The sequence below is a fragment of the Mastomys coucha genome, unplaced genomic scaffold (assembly GCF_008632895.1).
Source record: "Mastomys coucha isolate ucsf_1 unplaced genomic scaffold, UCSF_Mcou_1 pScaffold14, whole genome shotgun sequence".
In the NCBI taxonomy this organism is placed as follows: Eukaryota; Metazoa; Chordata; class Mammalia; order Rodentia; family Muridae; genus Mastomys; species Mastomys coucha.
The window spans coordinates 52,053,275-52,061,479 of record NW_022196896.1 but is presented as its reverse complement, the minus strand read 5'-3'; the positions used below and the strand labels follow the sequence as shown (position 1 = coordinate 52,061,479).

Genomic DNA, 8,205 nt, shown 5'->3' with positions numbered 1-8,205 from the left:
GCTGACTGCCTGGTGAGCTGATTGCCTGGTGAGCTGACTGCCTGGTGAGCTGACTGCCTGGTGAGCCAGATGCCTGGTGGGCTGGCTCATACCTTTCATTACTGCTTGGGGAGGCAGAGGCAGGCTGATCTCTCTGTGGCTCACTAGGCTGCATAGTGAGATCCCATTTCAAAACAGAACAAAACAAAGGACACCAAAAATATAGTAAATAAAATTCAAGAAAAAGAGCAGGTGCAAAGTAACAAATGCATTTGATTTACATTTAGAAAAATACCAATTATTTCTAAATGTTACCAGTTCGATAATTAATTATATTCATTATATTGATTTATTTTGTGGTCTTTTCTCACACTTAGTCTCAAAATTGATGTGTAACTAATCCTGCTTCATGTCTCAAATGCTAGCCGGAATTGCCATTGTGGTTGGGGGCTTTCATGCCAGGAAGCGCGTTAGCACTGATTAGCTCAACTTACAAGGTTTTGTATTTACATTTTTCAGAAGTAATTTCTTCTTCATTTTTCATCTTCAGAAAATGTACGGCCCACAAGTGTTGAAAGTGAAAGTAAGTATGGAGAAAAAAGGAAGAGAAAAAGTCAAACAAACAGAATTAATGTTGTCATTGTTTGGGGCTCTGTAATAAGGCTGATTTTTCTCAAGGGCCTCCTGTCTGACTTCTAAAATATTTTGAGTCCAGCTGCATGTCCATGTAAGAACATAAGGTTCATTTACCATACTTCCCCCTTGGCCAAGCAGAGGCCTAAAAATAAACTCTTAAGCTCTTAGGTCTGACCTAAGGCTATATAAATATCCATTTGCAGTTGTTACTGTAGCAAATGAAAAATCCAGTGCCCTAAGTCATTTAGTCGTAAAAACTTTAAAAAAAAAAACTTCTGCACCTCCCCCCACAACACTTCCTTCCTCCAAATCAAACATAAACCCAGGAGTGGGGACAGGAGGAAGTAGACTTAGAGATTTCTGATGTTTTCCCACAAGAGGACAGGAAGAGAAGCCTTCTGTGGAGAACTCCTTCATCCTTGTTCTTCTCATTGCTAATTGAAATAATGATTAGTGTGTGAAAAATTACTCACCCACCATAAATTTCCATGTATAAACTCTGGAGAGCTTGGGTCTGAGAAATAAAGTATTATGACCTCTTTGGAAATGCCCTGTGGGAGACTCAGTGCTGGAACCAGTAACCAGTGCCCCTGTTGGACCATAGCCAATGTGTGCTCAACACAGGCATGGGGGTGGGGTGGGGGGAAGGGTTGGGGGTGCAGAGAGAGGTTGATAGAGAGAGCACACTGTGGCAATGGATTTAATTTATTCCATTAGAGTAAAGGTAAACTTTATACTCAGTTTTAAAGGGGAATGTTGCATTATTTTCTAATATGATGGAAATACTTTTTTTTCAGAGAACCCAAGTTTATTTCTTTTTTCTTTTTTTATTGGATATTTTCTTTTTAAAAAAATTAGATATTATCTTTTTTTACATTTCAAATGTTATCCCATTTCCCAGTTCCCCCATACCCCGAGAAACTCCCTATACCCCCTCTTGTTTCTATGAGGGAGTTCCTTCACCCACCCACCCACTCCCACCTCCCTGCCCTTGCATTCCCCTACACTGGGGCATCCAGCCTTCACAGGACTAAGGGCCTCTTCTCTCATTGGTGCCCAACAAGACTATCCTCTGGCACATATGCGGCTGGAGTCATGGGTCACTCCATGTGTACTCCTCGGTTGGTGGTTTAGTCCCTGGGAGCTCTTGGGGTACTGATTGGTTCATATTGTTCTTCCTATGGGGTTGCAAACCCTTCGGCTCCATCAGTTCTTTCTCTAACTACTCCATTGGGGACCCTGTGCTCAGTCCAATGGTTGGCTGCTAGTATCTGCCTCTGTATTTGTCAGGTTCTGGCAAAGCCTCTCAGGAGGCAGCTATATTAGGCTCCTGTCAACAAATACTTGTTGGCATCCACAATAGTTTGGTGACTGTATATGGGATGGATCCCCAGGTGGGGCAGTCTCTAGATGCCCTTTCCTTCAGTCCCTGCTCCACACTTTGTCTCTGTATTGCTTTGGTGAGTATTTTGTTCCCCCTTCAAAGAAGGACTGAAGCACCAACACTTTGGTCTTTCTTCTTGAGTTTCTTGTGATCTGTGAATTGTATCTTGAGTATTCCGAGCTTCTGGGCCAATATCCACTTATCACTGAGTGCATACCATGTGTGTTCTTTTGTGATTGGGTTACCTCAGGATGATATTTTCTAGTTCCATTCATTTGCCTAAGAATTTCATGAATTCACTGTTTTTAATAAATGAGTAGTATTCCATTGTGTAAATGTACCACATTTTCTGTATCCATTCCTCTGTTGAAGGACATCTGGGTTGTTTCCAGCTTCTGGTTATTATAAATAAAGCTGCTATGAACATAGTGGAGCATGTGTCCTTGTTATGTTGTAGCATCTTTTGGGTATATGCCCAGGAGTGGTATACCTGGATCCTCAGGTGATATTATGTCCAATTTTCTGAGGAACCACCAGACTGATTTCCAGAGTGGTTGTATCAGTTTGCAATCCCACCAGCAATGGAGGAGTGTTCCTCTTTCTTCACATCCTCGCCAACTTCTGCTGTTGCCTGAGTTTTTTGATCTTAGCTATTCTGACTGGTGTGAGGTGGAATCTCAGGGTCATTTTGAATCGCATTTCTCTGATGACTAAGGATGTTGAAAATACTTAGGACAGATGTTCTGATAAGAGAAAAAAAAATCTTCCAAGGAAGGCATGCCAGCTGCGGAACGTGGGTAAAGCTCTCAAACTTAAAAAGTTGCGTGGTGGCTACATTCCCTCCTTGTACCCATCCTTAAATGATGTTTTAGTATGAACAAAATGTGACAATAAAATACTAAAATAGAACCTACACACTAATATTTGTATAGTTTTAGTCAGAGAAGAGACAATAAAATACGGCAGAAGCTTAGAAAATATTATTTTTAACTACATGTATTATTTTCACAAAAGAATGAATAGAGAAAATATATGCAATAACAATGCTATCAGAGGGTTGATAAAGGGGCACAGGAGAACAATTCAGTGGAAAATAACTTGTTTAGCATGCTCAGGGCTCTGGGTTCAATTCCCAGCACCACAAAAAGGAATATAGAGAAAAAGTCTGATGTCATATTCCAAATATCCATATGGCTAGCAAGAAATAGACTAGGTTGAAAATAAAGAAAATGAAAATGGACAACAAATATTCTGTGTTTCATGAGTGATACAGGGAAATGTAAAGCACAAACTATGCAAAACTTACATGAGAGTTTTCATGGGTACAATAAACACAAACTTAGAAAGAGATAGAGCCCGGGCAATGGCTCAGTGAAGAGTAAAACATTTTCAGAAGCAGGCAAAGTGGCTACCAGGATTCTGAGACCTGAGGAGGGATGCAGAGACAGGAATGAATGCCCAGGGCAAACTGAACGATTCCTATGACCTCGGAATTCATTGAGAGACCCTGCCTCAGTAAATAAAGCAGAGAACAATCAAGGAAGAAACCAGATGTTGACTCCAAGTTGAAATCCAGAAACACCTGCACTTGTGTACATTCACACACACATACACAAAAAGAAACACACGTACAAAGGAAAACAGAAAGGAAAACAGTGAAAGAGAGGAAGAGAAGGAAGGAGGGAGGGAGGGATGGAAAGGAGGGAGAGTCTTCTACACATCCTCTACATATCTACTGGGGGTGGGGGGAAGAATTGCTCTAACTTCTTAGGGGTTATCTGCAAAATGGAGATTACAACTTAAAAAAAAAAACCCATAATACTTTTAGTTAGAAATTCCAACTTTGCATCATTAAGTACCAGCCCATAAACTCAATGAGTTATACTATCGATCACAAACATTTAAAGGTGGCAAGAACTTAGAGTGCGTGGATGAATGAGTTACGGTGTGGCCACAGTACGGGTTACTACATGTCTTTTGGAATTAAGATTTGTATGCGGTAGCCAGGAAGTCAGGACTCTGAGCCTGTCCTGGATTTCCTCTAACACAGACTGGGGAAGGAAAGGGTGAAGCTTCCTCTTGCTGTTTCACCGCGTGCACAGGGCTTTCTCTCCTCTCTCGTGCTGTGATCAGACACTTCAGCTGAGTTGCAGCAGTAGCCAGGGTGAAGCTAAAGGGCTCCTTTGGGGGCATTTCAGGACCTGATTTTGCTGTAGATTTGAGAGAGAATCCTCAGGACATCCAGAAAGGCCATCCGGGTTTGAATGAGAAAGGTCCTGATGCTTCACGGGAAAGAACTATATAGAGACACTCAGCCTATCTTTTCCATCAGTTTCGGTTTCAGCATGTACTGAGTGCCTGACGTTGGTTAGGATTCTGTGGTTTCTCCCTTCCACCACAACCAATATTATACCAATTATTATATATTTCCAAGTACCTTTTAGTGCTAATTGCCTAGAAAATTGAGATGGTGTTTAATCTAGCGATATAGTTTATTTGTGAGATAGTAGAAATACAAATTAACATGATTTTTTTTTTAATGGTGGAAGAGTTGAGAAATGTAATATAATATATCGTGTTGTTTGATCAGAATGCTTAAACAGAACATTTGTTGTAATAAAAAGGTGTAATTTTAAAAATGGGATTGGGGCTGGTATCTGACTGGTATCTATAAATAGCATCGATGCCATCTCTCTTTGCTCAAAACAGTCAGATGAAGTGCCTTTAATAACTGTGTGAAAGGGAAATAAAATTGCATTCATTGAACATAAGAAGATGTAATTTATGTATACTTTAAGATTCAAAGTAGCATTTATTATCTCAGTAACTTGCTTTAGGCAACAAACATAACTTTGAATGACATTTGGTGACTTCAATTAAATTCTTCCTTTTGGACCACCGATTTGTCACCACTCCAAAGAATATGATGCCGGCATTTGTGCAGTGTAATTTTTTTTTCCCGGAATGTCGGGGCCTGGGTTTCACCCTCCCACACTGGGTGCAGCGGGCAGTGAGCTGAGGCCTCAGTGGCTCTGGTCGCCGAATCTCACCCCCGGCCATAGGCCAGAGTTAAGGATGATTTTCAACAAACGCCCATGTGCAATGTAATTATTGATCGAATTAACCGATAACCTCTAAGGTTGTCTGCTCCACTGGTCATTTGAATGCCCTAATTCTGACACATTTTTAAAATTAGGGATGCTATTTTCTCAGAGTGGAGAAAGTAAAGAGTAGTTGAGAAGTCATAGTTGGGAGAAGGTCTGCATACTCTGGCTCCTCCTGTGGTGAGACATCAGAAGTCCTAATGGTTCTTGGCTGTTGCAATCCCCTCCCCTGACCTTGTGTGTCCCTTTCTTCATTCCTGCACTTATGCACATTTTCAGGTCAGCAGCTAAGCAGTTGTTTTCACCTCATTTCAAATAGAATGCTATAGACAAAAGTCTGCCTGAATTCACTTCCTAGTTATTTTCTTCTTGAGTCCTTAATGTCAGTTTCAAAGCTGATGATGCTTTCCAATAAAGATTAAAATGAATATTTTGAGGCTGGGAAATGACTCTGTGATTAATAGCACTTGCAGCTCTTCTAGAGGACCCCGATTCGGTTCCTAGCATCCTTATGGAACAGCTCTCAAACAACTGCAACTCCAGCTCCAATGCCTTCTGGCCTCCACAGCCACCCATACTCATGTGACACAAATACTCATGCACACATAAATAAACCGTTTAAAAGATATTTACAAAAAAAAAAATGTATTATCTTCTTTTTTTCAGGTTGTTAGAGCCACTGTGTCTACCCTAGAAGAGGCTTTGCTTGACATCTCAAATGGCTCTGTGCCATGCTGGACCAGCCCACTGGAAACAATTCCTCCCTCCGTCCTGGGGCTATGGCAGCTCTCTCCACCTTACCATTCTTTGATGTGTTTTACATCCAAGTTTTAGAGGTTGAGATTGAAGCAGAAGCTGCTACTAATTTCTCACTATTTCAAATGCAACTTGTGCGTGGGGGAAATTATTAAAATAAAGTGCAAGCTCTGAGAAAACACCACTCTGTTTTCAAAAGAAGAATCAAGGAGAGAAAACACCAAGGAAGAGATGAAGAGATGTCAGTGAAGGTGCAGCTTTTGGTTCCTAATGCGAATGTGTGGGAGAATGGATGGTGCACAGATGGATTTCCATCCACCGAAAGCCTTTCGATTATTCCTACACCATCAAGGGTGTCCCAAAGTACCCATTCTGATCCAGGACAGTACCTATCCTCCTTTGCAGGTCTTTGGCCCAGGTAAGTTAATGAATAAGGTAGACAGGTTTAACTTCAGACTGAGGCTGCTTAATCTACTTCCTTTAGCTTTCTTAACTGTTGCAGCAGCCTTGTTCATACTTAAATATATTTTTTTTAAATGCCAGTCATGGTTTAAGGTAGGCATCTGTCTTCATGAGGCTTCCTATACATTTCTCTAGAATTCTGTTTTGACTGACAACACCCTACCACCATCTTCCTTCCCCCACTACACACACACACACACACACACACACACACACACACACACAGCATACAGTTTCTTTAGAATTCTGATTCTATTACATACTCTTCCATTTTATTTTATTTTATTTTATTTTATTTTATTTTATTTTATTTTATTTTATTTTATTTTATTTTATTTTTACTATGTTCCCATTGATCCCTTTTTCAATGGGAATGTATATTTGGTGCCACTGTATGCTGGAAGTATGTCACTTGATTTTTGATTTTACGGGATGTTACAACTAAGAGATTGCGTTGGGCCTCAGAAGAGTCTTCAACGTTGGCCTTTAAAATAGTATTGAGACTATGAAAGACTATGGGGACTTTTGTGTTGGACTAAATGCATTTTGTATTATGATATGGGTACAAGCCTGCCACGCACACTTTGCGTGACGGCGGTATTTGAGGCGTAAACTTCAAGGTAAGTCAGTCTCCTGCCTCCGCATTGTTGCCTGGCACCCCAAACTCAGAGGTAGCCCAGATATGTCCTCGTACTTGTGTGCTAGGAACTCACCAAGATATCATTTCTTTACAACTAGCAAGAGAAAATTCGGACATTGCTTTCTGACCTTCACCAATGTTCCAACATCCTAGTCAAACCCTGACTTGGAATGTTAAGCCATTCAAACTAATAGCCTCCAGCATTGTGGGTAGGGCATTAAAGCTTACAGAATGAGCGCACTATCCCAGGGCAAGATCAGGTGAAATTCTCATTCGTAGTCAACACAAGGCAGGCCATATTAGATTTACAGCTGAGTCACTCCTAGGAACTAGCTTAACAAGTGTTCCCTGGGGCTAACCTCTGCTAGCCCAGAAAAACAGCATAGTTGAGGAACTTACTTAGGCCCACCCAGTCTGTAACCAAAACAACAAACTGAAGAGGAACTATCTGCACCTGGCTTCTAAGCCAAGGTCACCTTAGTCAGAGCTAGCTTTCTTTCAGATTGTAATCCCTGTTTAGTTCCTGCTAAATTAACATGTATTTACTTTGCTGCTGACTCATTGTGTTCCTAACGAAGGGCGATGTGCCTGCACCTTGTTTTAATGTATCTTGACCATTGTACCACCTGACTCTTTCAAACCCTTCTGTATTGACTATATAAACCTGACTCCATATTTGAAAAATACACTCAGACCTTACACCACTCGCATCTAGTCTGTTTGTCAAAGCCGAATCCCGTGCACACCTTGCCAGAACCCCTCGTCCTGTGGAACAAGGGACCCTGTAAGAAATCCCAGTCCGTAGCACAAGCCAATGCGGGACAGGGAATGGAATGTGGTAGTTTGAATGAGAACAATCCCCATCCACTCATATGCTTGAATAGTCCATTCCCAGTTGGTGGAACTATTCAGGAAGAATTAAGACTTGTGGAGGTTTGTCACTGGGAGTGGGCTTTGAGGTTTTAAAAGACCTGTACCATTCTCAGTATGCCTTTCTCTGCCTCCTACTCATGCTCAAAAGATGAGCTCCCAGATGTTCCTGCCTCTATGCCTTTGCTCCACTCTCACAGACTCTATTCCTCTGAAACTTTAAGCCCAATTAAAGGCTGTCCTTTATAAATTTGATCAATTATGGTGTTTGATACAGCAATAGAAAAGAAAGTAAGACATATCTTAAAATTTTTTATTCCACTAGACAAGAAATAGATGAATTTCTAGATGGATATGACATACCAAAGTTAAAC

The 8,205-nt window shown here is 41.0% G+C and overlaps 1 non-coding gene across 1 annotated transcript; it reads right to left on the bottom strand.

Moving 5' to 3' along the window:
- Positions 1-4,961: 4,961 nt before the first annotated feature.
- On the bottom strand, positions 4,962-5,090 carry LOC116089676. Its single transcript, XR_004118433.1, has one exon. It is a non-coding gene; the product is annotated as a small nucleolar RNA ACA64 (small nucleolar RNA).
- Positions 5,091-8,205: the final 3,115 nt, after the last annotated feature.